Genomic DNA, 15838 nt, shown 5'->3' with positions numbered 1-15838 from the left:
TAAGAATATGACTGTCAACCCTGTGTATTTTCTATATCCAGGTTGCTCCAGGATCTATGCTATTCCTCATGTTGTCTGACAACATGCAGCGCGGCAAGATCAAAGACACCCAACCAGATAGGGACTTAAAGAAGAGGCAGATGAAATACTCTCTCTGTGTCTTGTTACTTGTGGACTAAACAAGTCCTAGAGAAGTGGAAAAGGTCAGACTGTCCCACCATGGAACCTTAAAAAATCTAGGCAGGATCAATCTTCAGGAGGTCCTTCATTTTACAAATACATTTTACTTTCTTATTTTATGGCTTTTTGTTTTCTTACAAGAAAAGAGGAAAAGTGAAGAGAAATGCAGTAATCAGAATAGGGGAAAGGAGGAAGTAAATACAATATAGGACATAATAATAATGAAAAAAGATAAATAGTAGGTCAGCCCCTGGCACCATGTCCAACACTGGGAGTGGAAATACTTGTTTGGTCTTAGATGGGGGATGCTTTATTATACTGTTAATCAGGTCCAGACTGAGAATTAAAATAGGCCCTGAAATTTCAGGTACACAAAGATCCAATCAGCCCAGGTCCAAACGGCCCCACCAGCCCACTAAATAGTGACTTTCTATGAGGCCTTATATCAGTCCCTCTGGCATTTGCCAGAACCCACAGATTACCAGTCTGGGCCTGCTGTTAATTATATAACAGATATACTATTAATTTGTATAGCCTCTCATTTGTCTGCCTCACTTTTTGGTGACCATAAAATCCAAGTGGTTAAAAAGATAAAATTAGTAGAGGCTGTAGCAGGATTAAGTGGTTCTCTGCAAGGGGAAAGTATAATGTTAAATTATTCATTCAAAAAAATTGCCTTGTTAAAGTAACACTTCATTAAAAGAAAGTTTTTTTTTATTATTTCAAGTAAGCCTTCTACTATTTCAAGCATTCTACCATTCTCATTTGTCCATCGACAGAGGGTTTGTGGATGAGTTTACCTCTCCCTGTTCACAAAAACCTAAAACAATATGCTTAACTGAGCCTTTAAATAAACATGAATGCAAAGTGTATTTTCCTTTTCCGTTGTCAGGAATCCTATGTCTATGTATTTATAGTTTCCAGCAAAATACTGATAGGTCATGGATGGTTGCGGGCCTCTGCTTAATTCCTTTTGAATTATCATCACTGAACTTAAACTTTGAACCGTTTGAGGGCAGCATTCAAAAATTATGCCATGGTTGCTACCAAGAAAGCCTAGTTTTTGCCTGTGGGCATGGTCAATATGCTCAGACCCTTATTAATATTAATAACTCTACCCCCTCCTCCCTGCATCATTGCTAGTAAGAATTATCGGAAATGTGTCCAATTGTAAATTTCTATGGGCAAAGGTGGCCAAGATCTTCCAGACAAAGCCTGGGATATCTCAGTTACAATAAAGTTTAAAAAAAAATTGTGAAATCTTTCAGTGCTTACATTAGCTTGTTAATGGAGATTTCTAGAATTGCAGACAAATACAATATAAAAAGGAGAGGGCAGTCTAATGAAAAATATAGCGGTGTGTATTCTTGTTAATCAGCAGGAAATATACATTGAAAACTATTCTGGAGGATTATGTTTTAAAAGGTGGAAACTTTTAAAATATAATTGTTCAAACATTAATTGTATACTTTATATTGCCATTTATATAAATTCCCCAGTAGTGATGTGCGGGCCGGCCCAGAAGTCGTATGTATCCCAGAATCCTCAGCTGCCCCCAGTAAGTCAAGCATGTCTGCTGCTGAATCCAAACTGCTGAACTTGAGATCCAGAAGTATTGCTTGTGTTATGGAAAGTTTAATTACAAGCAAGAAAACTGCCTGAGAAAGAACTTTGTTACATTATAATTAATCAGGAGTCATTTGGCTCAGATGTGCCTGCATCAAACACTGCTGGGGGGAGTACTGAGTGTACAGTCCCTGTAAAACCTGGAACCGGCAGCCAGCAGGCTGGAATGGAAGGTGCCGAGAATGCAAAACCTGGAATTGGCAGTTTGAAAACTGGAATCGGAAGCACTGAGTCTGAAGCACTTGCAAAACACGGAACTGGCAGGACTGGAATGGGAAACATTGAGAAAGCAGTAGCAGCAAAACATGGAGCTGGCAGTTTGCAAAGGTAATGCTGATAATGCAACACAAGTCAATCTTGGAAGTGATACCCCACAAGTTGCAGTGAGAAATAAAACTTCTACAGAGAGTTTGCAGGTCCCTGGTGTGGATCCATCTGGTGCAAATGGTTCATCTCAAAGTGCAATGAATGGAAAAGAGAGAAAACAATCTTTCTTTAATATAATAAAACCTGGGGAAGATGCCAACAAAAGGAAAAATGCTGTGCGGTTCACCTATACTGGCCCTGAGTCTGAAATACCAGACAGAGACTTTATTGGCAAAACTATACTCAAAGACTTTATACTCTTCTCAGCTGATGATGTTTATGCCTTTATTCATTTCCCTGGCAAAAGGCAGTTTGACATCAGCTTCAATTTGCCCCAGAATCTGGATATTGTCTGGGAGATTTTCCATAAAACAAAGAAAGACCCAATATGGAAAAACCTAAAGCTGGTTCAGCTAACTAAACAGATCACTGTGGTCATCACAATTCTACTGCACTCAGTGTGTGGAATTATCTGATATCTTGTTCTGGCTTAGGAGACAATGTCAGGTTCTGGAAGAACCTTGGAAAATCTTTGATGAAGAGGGACATTGGATTGGCGACTGGAAAATTAAAGTCAGATTGTCACAAGATGGAGGCAGAACACAGCATTTGCCCCATAGCTTCTTCATTGGCTCAGATAAAGGTGTCTGTTTTTATCATGGCCAGCCCAAAGCCCAAAAAAGTGTGGGTCCAATAGGCACCTTGCCTACAGCTGTGATAAGATCAGATGCTCTGTGTAGCAGCATGGGACACACTAAGAAGGACTGTCAGAAAGACATTGTATGTAACCTGTGTTCTGCTGTGGGTCACTATTTCAGCAACTGCCCTAAAGCTTCTCATAGGGTGAAAGAAGAGCTGGACATTGACAATCTAATGAATGAGGCACTTAATGAATGTATTGAGACAGAATTGACTGAAAGCAGAGATTTGGCACCAATGGAAATTGTTTCCCAAGTCACCAGGAAGCTGATACAGCAGATGATTCTGTGATGGAAGTTGTCGAGATGCCACATGATCAAGAGTCACCTCATACACCAGCAGCCTCAGCAGATGATAGGTTCCAAGTTGTACAGAGGAAAAAGAAAACACTTAAGACAAATGTTCAGGAGAAAAGGAAAAGCACCAGTGATGATACCCAGCAGTTACTTCAGGCAGATTTGCAATCTTGTACTGAGACTGAAGATTACACTGAACATGAACAGTCACTTGGGAGATCACAGTCGTTCGAGTAACTTCCAAAGAGACATGGTGAGCCTTTATCATCTTCCGTTAAAAGATGGGGCTCACAAGGTGACAATGTGGGCAAGAAAAAAAAATCTAAGCTAACAGGTCCCAATGACTCTCAGGACCAACTCACTTAATGTGAACAGTGTAAGAGCCACTGCAAGGAGGGAGCTTATTCATAATGTCTTAAGAACTGTTATTTTTGATATTTGCTTTATACAAGAGACCAGGCTTAAGAACAATAATTATGTTTTCCATGCTAAAAAAGAGGATTTTTCTGTTGATGAAATTGAGATTCATCCTGGTAGGTGTCTCCTCTATTAGATCTGACCAAGAATGGTACCAGTTATCAGGTTATTAATGTTTAAGTGCCTCAAAACATATCTGATTTATTTTAAAAGATATTTATATGAAAGAATCTGATATGGATTTGTCTGTTATGTCATTTTTTGAATTGTTTTTGTAAATTTGTTGCAAGAACAAAATGTCTTCCTATTGCTCCATATAACCCTCCCTATAACTCCTATGTTAGTTTGAGAAAGAAAAGATCCAGTGCCAGATTAACCAGTTGGATGCTGAACTCCGCTCCCTAAAGAAAGAAATGGTAGAACAAAGTGCAGCAATTGAAAAGACTGACACGGGAATTGCAATGTGAGGAGACCAAGCTAAACCAGTTAAAGAAACACAACCCATTAAAGGTGGTGTCCGATCCAGTCTCCCAAGGAGAAGAAAGCTGAGAAGGTGAGCAGTAAAATATCTGATAAATTATGTCACATTCCCTCCACGCTGGCCTCTTTCAGCAAACCTGTTTATATGTCTGGTGTGAGTGATGAGAAGTTCAAAGCTTTAAATATCAATAAAGATTCTGCTGAGCAAATTGTACCTTCAGTGAGTGCTGATGAATGTATCCCAGAATCCTCAGCTGCCCCCAGTAAATCAAGCATGTCTGCTGCTGAATCCAAACTGCTGAACTTGAGATTTAGAAGCATTACTTGTGTGATGGAAAGTTTAATTAAAAGCAAGAAAAGTGTAAAAATGCCTGAGAAAGAACTTTGCAGCCTTGTAACTAATCAGCTGGAATGGAAGGTGCTAAGAGTACAAAACCCTGAGCTGGCAGTGTGCAGACTGGAATGGGAAACACTGAGTCCATGTCACTTGCAACACATGGAAACAGTAAGGTTGGAATGGGAAGTGCTAAGAAAGCGGAGGCAGCAAAATATAAAGCTGGCAGTTTGCAAAGTGGAAGGTGTCATTTTAATCTTGTACAAGTAAATACTGGAGGTGATGCCCAAAAGCTGCAGTGGGAAACAGATCTTCTACAGAGCGTTTGCATGCTCATGGTGTGGATCCATCTGGTCCAAGAGGTGCCAACCAAAGTGCCATAAAGAAATCTTTCCTTAGTACCACAAGAACTGTAAAAGAAGAAAACAGAAGGAAACATGCTGTGCGGTTCAACTAGACTGGGCCTGAATCTGATATACCGGATAGAAAGTTCATTGGTGGAACTATACGCACGGGCTTCTCAGTCAGTGATGTGTATGGCTTCATTCACTTCCCTGGCACTAGGCAGTTTCAGCTTCAAGTTGCCCCAGAATCTGGATATTTTCTAGGAGATTTTTCATAAAACAAAGAGAGACCCGATATGGAAAACTAAACAGAGCACTGTGGTCATAACAATTCTACTGCACTCTGAATGTGTGGTCTTGTCTGAAAAGAAAAAGCACTAGCGATGATTTGGGACTATTAGCTCATTTAATATGAATAGTGTAAGTTTTTTTGTAAGATGGGAGCTGATTTACAGTGTTTTGTAAAGATTTTTTTTTTGTTTTTGTATTTCCTTTGCTTTTTCTGGTTTTATTTTTAAGATGTATTTGATGTGAAAATGTGAAAATAACACTGTCTGCCTTAAAGTTTTTTCTTACTGGACCCGGAGTAAGTCTAAATGTCAGCTTTGCAACCCTTAAAAAAATTGGTTTTGAATTAATTAAGAACTTCTTTTAATTACAATTATCCATTGTACAAGGAAACCACATCATATTGGAGGCATATCCTAACCAGCAGAGAGACAGAGGATGAGGTGAGACTAACCAGTGAGTTTCATAAGGTTTTCTCTGAACTTTCGGGTGCCTGATATTCTGTTTTATATAATGAAACACTAAGGGCTGGTAAACTTACAGATTCCCAGTATATATACGTGTTAGTTCTTCTGGCCAAGAAAGGGAATCTAAATGAGCTAAAGAATTGGTGCCCAATATCCTTGCTGAATATTATTACAATATTTTGGCCGGAATTCATTTTACCACTTTGAGTAAAGTAACAGATGTTCTACTAAGTCCTTATCAGTCTTGTACTGTTAAACATTTTACTATTCATGATATTTTACTCATTGTTAGGTAGTTAATAGAAGATGCCAGGAATAAAAAAACATTATTGTCTTAGATCAAACTGAAGCATTTAACAGGGTCCATCATAGTTACATAGTTAAATCGGGTTGAAAAAAGTCCATCAAGTCCAACCCCTCCAAATGAAAACCCAGCATCCATGCACACACCCCTCCCTACTTTCATACAAATTCTATATACCATACCTATATTAACTATAGAGTTTAGTATCACAATAGCCTTTGATAATATGTCTGTCCAAAAAATCATCCAAGCCATTCTTAAAGGCATTAACTGAATCAGCATCACATCATCACCCGGCAGTGCATTCCACAACCTCACTGTCCTGACTGTGAAGAACCCCCTACGTTGCTTCAAATGAAAGTTCTTTTCTTCTAGTCTAAAGGGGTGGCCTCTGGAACGGTGATCCACTTTATGGGTAAAAAGGTCCCCTGCTATTTGTCTATAATGTCCTCTAATGTACTTGTAAAGTGTAATCATGTCCCCTCGCAAGCGCCTTTTTTCCAGAGAAAACAACCCCAACTTGACAGTCTCCCCTCATAATTTAAGTCTTCCATCCCTCTAACCAATTTAGTTGCACGTCTCTGCACTCTCTCCAGCTCATTTATATCCCTCTTAAGGACTGGAGTCCAAAACTGCACTGCATACTCCAGATGAGGCCTTACCATGTTCTAGTCTCTTTTGAATTTCTTCATGTGTGAACCATGCATCATTAGTTGTATTACTAGAATTGGTACTATTAAGAAGGAAACCTTCACTTACTGGTTCCTCATTCCATCATGAATTTGTATATCACTCTATGAAGGAGTAGGGTATACCTCATGTATTTATCAACCGGGAGAGAGTTCTGGGCAGGCAAGGGAACCAAACTTTTACAGAAGGAACGGGAAACGAGGAGTGTGGTCAAGAGACAGGCTGAGTGAATACCAAACAGGCAGAACAGTATAGATTATGGAGACAAGAGAGTAGTCTAGGTCACAAGCCAAGTCAGACACACCAATATCGATGTACAGTAACAGAATCCAAGAGAGTAGTCAAAGAGCGGGCAATGTTCAGGACAGGCAGCAAACTAGATCAGGGACAGGCAGGGTCAGGGACAGGTAGATAAGACCTGAATTCACACCCAGGAATGATTGAAAATAGACCTACATTGGGCAATGAGTCTGTGCAACTTAGGGTATTTTATAGGCAGTGTAATGGCTTACACAGATCACATGTGGCCAGGTGAAACAAGCTAAGCCTATTTTCAATTTTATGGAAAGCAATAGGAGTGAATCAGGGCCTTAGCTGTCTGCTTACATAGCACAGTGGAAATGCAGACAGAAACACCAGGCCCCTGGTTCAACTCCAAGCAGTTTGTTACAAATGATCCTTATTGAGAAGAATTCAGGATCATAGAGGGATCCAAGGGAAGAAGGTGTGCTTTAGGGACAAATCAGGATGGGTAAAAGCCTATGCAAATGATATCACTGTCTTTCTCTATGCTTCTGTTGATAATTCTGTTACAGAAAGAAATAGCTATTTTTTCTGATGTGTCAAATTTAGTGGTGAATAAAGATAAAAATGAGGCTTTGTGTGCTCGCTTCGGCAGCACATATACTAAAATTGGAACGATACAGAGAAGATTAGCATGGCCCATGCGCAAGGATGACACGCAAATTTGTGAAGCGTTCCATATTTTTTAACTATATACATGGAGGGATATATTTAACTTTATACATGGAGGGATCAAAAAAAATTTTGGGTAAATTTTTTGGTTCTGCTGATATGACCCAAAAGAACTGGAAAGAGAATTTGTTCTGAAAAAGTGAGATCATGGAAGAACTGGAGGTGGTCAAACAAAGATCCAGGCGATTAAGTGCTTCTTGCTTTCAATGTTTATATACAGCATATCAGTTTTGTGTTTCTTTTGCCGATACTTTAGTTCCAAGAATGTTTATTTTTTTCAGTTTTTGTGGGGCAACAACTTAAATATCATAAAGAGAAATGTGTCATATCTCCCTATGAAAGCTGGGGGGCTGGGAATGTGTGTCCTGAATTGTTTTTCAATATTTCTTTCAATCTTCTCTAAAAATCTCAGTTTTCTAAAGATAGATAAGGAATACTTGCTGGGGTTCTGTTCTGAAAAGCAGATCGATGAATTCTTCAGAGTTTGAGTAATTGGAGATAAAATGATGGCGGGTAAATATAAGCTGTGTGCAGGGTATGCTCAGCAATGTATTCATATTCTTATAACATGGCGGTTATTGTATCATGAATTCTTGCAGACTGTCAGAAATTGTATAGCAATCTTTTATGTGAATATTACAGTGCTGAGCTGGCATTAAGGGACTGAACTTTTTCTATGATACCCAACACTATCAGGAATATAAACAGCCCTAGAGTCCCAGCTAAGATGAGGGATGTCATTTGGCTCTGTTTCCATGGGGATTTAAAACAGTCCAGAGACCTCAATAAAAGTAACCTGGTTTGTATTAAATGCTATGATTATCCATCATCTGCAAACAAATACCTTTGTCTATTGAATTTGTTAAGAGGTTGATATTTAGTTGTTTTTTTTTAACTAAAATCCAAATATTTCTCATTATTTTATTAAAACCACTGTGACCAAATTCCCATCCACATTCTAACCTTATTTATCAATAAATTAACTCAAAAAAATCTGGTGCAGGAAAACACTCAATAAAATCGTAAAAACAATCCTAATCTTACGTTTTTTTCGGATTATTGCCTGAAAACCACAAATTAATCAGATTATCGTATGAAGCAAAAAGAAAAAAAAAATAGTTCCCCCCTTTAAAACTCCAGCTAGAAAAAAAATCGAACTTTAGTAATTAACCCCCTTAATGATTTAAAATATGTTTATATAAAAGAGTCTGATACAGATTACTGGATCTGTCTTGTCTAAATTAAAATTCATGTGATGTGAATCGTTATTTGAATTGTTTTGTAATTTTGTTGCAAAAATATTTAATAAAAAAATCCTTCTATTGCTCCATATAACCCTCCCTAAAACTCCTCCTATTGCTCCATATAACCTTCCCTATAACTCCTCCTATTGTTCCATACAACCCTCCCTATAACTCCTCCTATTGTTCCATATAACCTTCCCTATAATTCCTCATATTGCTCCATATAACCCTCCCTATAACTCCTCCTATTGCTCCACCTAACCTTCCCTATTGCTTCATATAGCCCTCCCTATAACTCCTCCCATTGCTCCATATAACCCTCCCTATAACTTCTCCTATTGCTCCATATAACCTCCCTATAACTCCTCCTATTGCTCCATATAACCTCCCTATAACTCCTCCTATTGCTCCATATAGCCCTCCCTATAACTCCTCCCATTGCTCCATATAACCTTCCCTATAACTCCTCCTATTGTTCTATATAACCTTCCCTATAATTCCTCATATTGCTCCATATAACCCTCCCTATAACTCCTCCTATTGATCCACCTAACCTTCCCTATTGCTTCATATAGCCCTCCCTATAACTCCTCCCATTGCTCCATATAACCCTCCCTATAACTTCTCCTATTGCTCCATATAACCTCCCTATAACTCCTCCTATTGCTCCATATAGCCCTCCCTATAACTCCTCCCATTGCTCCATATAACCTTCCCTATAACTCCTCCTATTGTTCTATATAACCTTCCCTATAATTCCTCATATTGCTCCATATAACCCTCCCTATAACTCCTCCTATTGCTCCACCTAACCTTCCCTATAACTCCTCCTATTGCTTCATATAGCCCTCCCTATAACTCCTCCCAGTGCTCTATATTACCCTCCCTATAACTCCTCCTATTGCTCCATATAACTCTCCATATAACTCCTCCTATTGCTCAATATAACCCTCCCTATAACCCCCTCCTATTGCTCCATATACCACTTTCCTATAACTCCTATTATTGCTCTTTAACCCCCTCCCTATATTGCTCCATATAACTTGGAACATGACTTGGAATCCTAGGGCCTACTAGAGTGCTTAATATCGAGGGTCCAATATCATAAATAGTGATGAGCTAAATTTTTCACCAGGTTTCACAGCAGAAAAGACGCCCATAGACTCCAATGGGTGAAAAAAATGATTGTGAGTCAAAAAAAAATTGTTGCCCATAAACTTCAATGCACTTGGCAAATCTTTCGCCATTTTGCAAATTTTCACAGAAGCGAAAATATATATATGCCTTTTTAGAATTCAAACCTTCCATTTATTTATTCCCCTTTAAGAAACTCTACTACTTTAGGATTCACCAACAGCATGCTTGTTGTTTCACTCATTTTGTGTTAATACCAGACAATGAAAGCTAGTATGCATCACACACACAGAGGTTATTTACGAACACAAGAGCAACTTCCAAGAACAAAATGAAGACTCAAAGTGGGCACTAATTAGCATCTGTATTGCTAAATCACATGCAGGCCTGTGGTGATAGGAGGCAGAGGATAGTTCCAGTTTACCACAGACTGCCATAAGCCCCTGTTTGCATTGCATAATAGCCCAGATTTATAAGGTGCATTAAAAGTTGCTTATTGAATGCAAAACGTAGCCATGCCATCTGCATTTTGCTCTTTTTATAGGCTATGTATGTAAAATATGAGCGCCTGTGTGATTTCTATAACAATGCAGGAATATAAAATGTGCCAGCCTGACTTCTAGCTCAATAAAACAATTCAGAAGCGATTTAATAAAAACAGAAACCATTTTATGTAAAGATGAAGGTTGCTGTACAGAGATTGCCATCATTAGGGCTCATTTATGAATGCTGCTGTTCATGCAACTGACTATAAATATATATAAATACTGTATATAGGATTTCTCACGGCTGCATAGTGAATCAAGGTGTATAAGGGCCCCGTAGGGCCCAATCTGATACAATTTCAGGATCTGTGTGAGGGATAGATTATTCTTCAATGTTTGCGGGGCCACATATTTCTGAAAAGTAACAGGTGTCTATAATGTGCCAGAATGTGTTCCCTATATACACACACATGACATGGGCTCTGTGACAGTGTACATTTGGAAGTCCCAATATAAATAGTATATTTTGTTTTTCTGTGGGGGGATCTGTGTAGACAAATGTTGAGCCTTCTGTTCTAGTACCACAATGGAAAGTAGCCTCCCAAGCGCTTAAGGTACTCATGATGATGCAGGTTTGTGTTGCTGGGAAAATGGTGTCCCCACTGTCAAGTCCTGTATGGCTATGCCACAAAGAGTGGGTTGCTGAACCATGGAACCAGAAAAGAAGCTGTGATGCTGAGATACTGTTGGAATTCTATGACACACATACAGTAGCTGCCTCTAGAATACTCAGTGTAGAGAGTGGTATACCTGTGAGTTGTGCTGCTGTTATACACTTTGTTTAGTTGTGGTGTACAGTTGTGGCATTGTGGTATACAGTGATGTTGCCTTCATGTGCAGAACTGTGCTGATGTGATATACATGATATACTTGTGTTGCTTGATATACAATAGGGATGCTGTGTGGATCATGTTGCAGTGACAAAAGTTGTGCCGCTTTTTGTGAAACATGGTTGTTTTACTGTATGGTATATACACAGAGCTGTGAAACTGAGCTGTGATACCATGTGTGGTGTGATACACAACTGTCATTTTGTGGAGCCATGATACCATGTGTCTGCTGCTATGAAAGAGAGCTGTCTGGCTGTATTACACAGTACAATATACTGTTATACTATGACTACTGGAGTGTGCTTGCTACCAGATACATTGGCACTGTGTGTTATGTGTGGTAGTGTAGTACATGCTGGGGCAGAGCCACCCTGGGAATATTGGTTTGTGGCACATGCTGGAGACTGTGCTGTGAGATACATTGTGTGTGTTGCAGTGTGGCATAAGCTTAGGGCTGTGTGTGGGTTGGTGGCAGTGTTGGACAGGCTTGGTACTGTGTTGTGCAATACATTGTGTGTGTGTGTGTTTGGCAGAATGGCACAGGATTTACTATGTGATACTGTGTGCATGTGAACATGTGTGTCTGTGTATGTGATTTTGTGGGTTTGTGTTAGAATGGCTCATGCTGTGAGCAGCAGTGTGTAACAGACTGTGTTTAATAGACTGTGTGCGTGAGTGGGTTTGTATGGCACATGCTGGGGACTGTGTGTCTGCGTAGGGCTGAGCTGTGTGCTTGCAATGCATATGTTCGCAGTGGAGAGAGAGAAACAAAATAGCCTTTTCTGCTTTATACACTTTTCCTGATGTGATTCAGCCACCCACAGGCAGCGCACAGAGATGTTCATACTAGAGTGCTGCCATTGAGTGACACATGTGTGAGAGCAGCAGAGCACACTGCCTGCGCTTCTTCCATGCCGACACATGTTGTGCCCCCCACATTATAAAAAGCACAGACACCCCTGGCTCAGGCACCCATCTCCCTCCCTACATTGCCCACATTGACACACACAGTCCTACCTTCCTTTCCTTGGGTCCTACAGCAGCTCAGAGTCCTGGGAATACTCAGCCTCTCTCTCTCTCCCCCTTTCCATCATCCAGATGCAGCGGCTTCACAGCTCATCCTAAAGCTCCAGCCAATGTTAGAGTCACCAGCCAAGCTGTATTGTCTGGGCAGTGGGACTGGGAATGTGTGTGAGAGAGAGAGCCAGGCTGCTATCCCCTCTCCTGATCTCCCCTGCTGGAGACTTGGGGAATGCACAGGAATAGAAAAAAAGAAGGGAGCAAGATGTGAGAGTTGCTTACTGCTTACTGAGCTGGGCTGGAGGAGGCCACTGAATCCTACAGGGGGGAATCAGATTCCCAGGGAAATCCTTCAACTGCTACCGGCTCAAAGAATCTGCTTCAGCGCTAGCTATATCTATAATAAGCAAGTACTGTTCTTTTTTGATTTTGATGGCAGTGTTCTTTCCTATACAGCAGTAATCAGGTCAGATATGAGTTGAAACAGTGTGTCACTGCCCCTTACACAACAGCGGAGTGTTTATCAAAGGGAAGAATGGCATGCAACAAAGTAATCTGCAGTTTTACAAGGACACACTGACACAAAACACACACATGCTGCCCTTTGTGTCTCAGCACAACTTTCTGCTGTGATCGTGCACCTGTAGGGAATGCTTTAACCTCTTTTGGGGCATGAACATGGGGGCAGATTTACTAAAGGGCGAAGAGGCCTTGCTATCGAAAAATCGGCAGAAATCTCATCCGCAGGGACATCGCCAGTTTACTAACCGGCGCAGAGGACCATTTGCTAGGGAAAGAGACCGTCACTAGTACAGTTTTGCACCCTATCAACAGACGAATTTTCGTTTAGGCGAACGATCGTTAATCTGCAAATTCAATAAAGTGTGAATTTTACAGAATTTTACCTCTTTCGCCATCTTAGACCAGACGAACTGATAAGATGAAGCTTCATCCTCCTCAATCTTATGTCAGTGACATCATATTCTGTATGCCGTATACTAGTAATGAATCTATGCCTGGCGAAGTGTGGCAGAGCATTTGCTGGCGATGATGCGCCCTTTAGTGAACTCCCCCCATGGTGACTCTTTTTTTGTATTTACTACATATTGTCCTTCACCTAACATATATAATATAATAATAAGCTCCAGTGCGTGCCTTTTATAGACTCGTGCCTGCTTGGCCCCACCCCTTTCCATGACATCATAGCAGGGTGGGTGTATAAATCCGGAGGCAGGCCAGGTTAGGGTCCAGTGCGGATGATTGAGCAGCAGGTTAGGGTCAGGTGAGGGACAACTTTTTGTCGACCTGCACATCACTAATTTAAAGGGGAGGATCACTTTAAAGTAAACTTTAAGCATGTAATAGAATGGCCAGTTCTAAGAAACATTTCCATTGGTTTTCATTAATTATTTTTTATAGTTTTATAATTATTTGACATTTTCTTCTCTTTTCAGCATTCAAATGAGCGTCGCTGATCCCATCTAAAAATCTGTAAGGTGACAAATGTTTTGTTATTGCTGATTTTTATTACTCATCTTTCTATTCAGGCCTCTCCTATTCATATTCCAATCTCTTATTGAAATCAAGGCATGGTTGCTAGGAGAATTCAGACCCTAGCTACCAGATAGCTTAAAATGCAAATTGAAGAGCTGCTAAATAAAAAGCTAAATCGCTCAAAAACTTTAAATAATAATGGATTTGAAATGACAGGAAAATTCTAGAGGTTTAAATTAATTAAATATTAAATATTGGCACAGGTCAATATCTGGATCCCCAATATTAGGAGGTTGTTCCAACCCTACGATCAATGAGGGATATTAAAAAATAATGTTAAGAAAATTCTAGGAGTTGTAGTCACCAATAGCAGGAGGCAATTAAACTTGATTTATAAGTGCCAGAATGCCTACATTAACTTGGGCCTCCTTTCATGTCTTCCCAGTCCAGCCTGGAAATCCAGGTAAATCAGTGCTAGTGGGACTGATTCTAAACTGATGGTTAGGATTCATGCAGTGTTGGACTGCAATGTTTTCATTTAGCCTTTCCTACTTTTTCTTCAAATAGAAATGGAGAATGATCATGGTAAAGGCATACAGGGCAAATGGTTGGATGGGCAGAAGTTTTCCTGGTATCCCAGGGGGTGTCGAACACCAGGTTCATGAAAGTGTGTGTGGTGTCCTCTTAGAATGATCCATGAATAAAAACAGGTGTAAGGCCCTCACCACTTCCTAGAACAAAAAATATAAATCTTATAAACGTTGACTGATGTCATATGACCAACCGCATTGCTGCATGAGACTTATGAACAATGCAGACTTTGATGTGGTTGTGACAAGAAAGGGTATGTATACCAAGGCAATTTATTTTTGTCTAGGTATCAAGAGTTTAGTTTAATGGCCTTGGTCTTGTCTCGTAGTAAGATAGATGCCAGTTGCATGCTTTTATGAATTGTGTAAAATTGCAGGAATGGATAGTAGAGGAATCTGGAATTACCACCAAAATATTGTAGACTTCTTATTCCAGGGTTCTCTTAGTGGGTTGTGTCCATGGACATGAGAGACTGGAGTCAAGCAACACAGGTGTTAATGCCATTGGCATGTTGGAAGTGACACCATTCTGAAACTTTGCTCCTCAACTTCATCATTCATGAAACTTCGGAACATCTGGAATAACATCCTACCTGACTAGGAAAAATGCTAGTTAACATAGTCACTGGGATAAAAAACAGTAGGCCAGCAACCTAGAGATATATAGCAACTGGTTCATAGCAATTTTAAGCAGATAGTAGCAGTCTACCCTGAACAGCAACACTGATATCCTCTCCCTCCCTGCCTTCCTCTCATAATGGTTAAATAGTCTAGTTTAGGTTATTTAGTAAAAGAGCAGGTACCTTAAATGGCTAAACTGTGTAATAACACTACAAATCAACTGGTCGTCTCCATTGGTACAACATACAAACTGGCAAGGTGGTTCACAGCCATAACAGCCTAGTCCACCCTGTAGTTACTCTGTAGAAGGAGCCAGTGCTACATTTAGGTGGGTACCCAGTCAGGGGCCCATAGCAGGCAGAGGGGATCCCAAGAGATGCAAAGTGATTGTGATTTGGGGGTTATGAAGGGCCATAAAATGTTAGGGAGCAGGAGGGAATTTGGGTGGGACATGTGTGGGGTCCACTGTTTAATTTTTATTGGTGTCTCATTCTACCTGTTTACATGACTCTCTGCTTGGGGGCTCGGGGCAAATAATTGGGCCCCCTGATTACTGTTAGCAGCCCTGGACAGAGACGTATATTGTACTTACAGAACTGCCTTCACATCAGCCACCAGAAGAAGAATTGAATAAGAGGTCAATACGTATAAGACATTAAGCCTGGTAAAGCCCTGTTTCTAAATTAAAGAAACAATAAGCCATATGCTATAATGGTATGATTATAGTTTTACTGAGCCTTAGGGATTAGATGGTATATAGAATAATTTGGAAATAACAGCCAAGCTTTCTTTGCGTCAGTGAAAGATATTTTCCCATGGTAATCGGGTTTATCGATAGAGCGAGGAGGCCATAATTTACTATCATTCTCTCTTCTGGATGCTGAATGAGCTACC

At 40.1% G+C, this 15838-nt stretch overlaps 1 protein-coding gene and 1 non-coding gene across 2 annotated transcripts in view; one reads left to right on the top strand and one right to left on the bottom strand.

The window, feature by feature from the left end:
- Positions 1-12450, bottom strand: part of cdh22.S (cadherin 22 S homeolog) — a 105493-nt gene extending 93043 nt beyond the window's left edge. Inside the window, exon 1 of the mRNA XM_041578395.1 lies at positions 12237-12450. The gene's annotated coding sequence lies outside the window, so the exon portion shown is untranslated. The remainder of the gene's footprint in view (positions 1-12236) is intronic.
- Positions 7374-7480, top strand: LOC121399213. Its single transcript, XR_005964825.1, has one exon. It is a non-coding gene; the product is annotated as a U6 spliceosomal RNA (small nuclear RNA).
- Positions 12451-15838: the final 3388 nt, after the last annotated feature.

The sequence above is a fragment of the Xenopus laevis genome, chromosome 9_10S (assembly GCF_017654675.1).
Source record: "Xenopus laevis strain J_2021 chromosome 9_10S, Xenopus_laevis_v10.1, whole genome shotgun sequence".
NCBI lineage: Eukaryota > Metazoa > Chordata > Amphibia > Anura > Pipidae > Xenopus > Xenopus laevis.
Note: the sequence above shows the minus strand (reverse complement) of the source record. Positions and strands in the feature narration are given on the sequence as shown.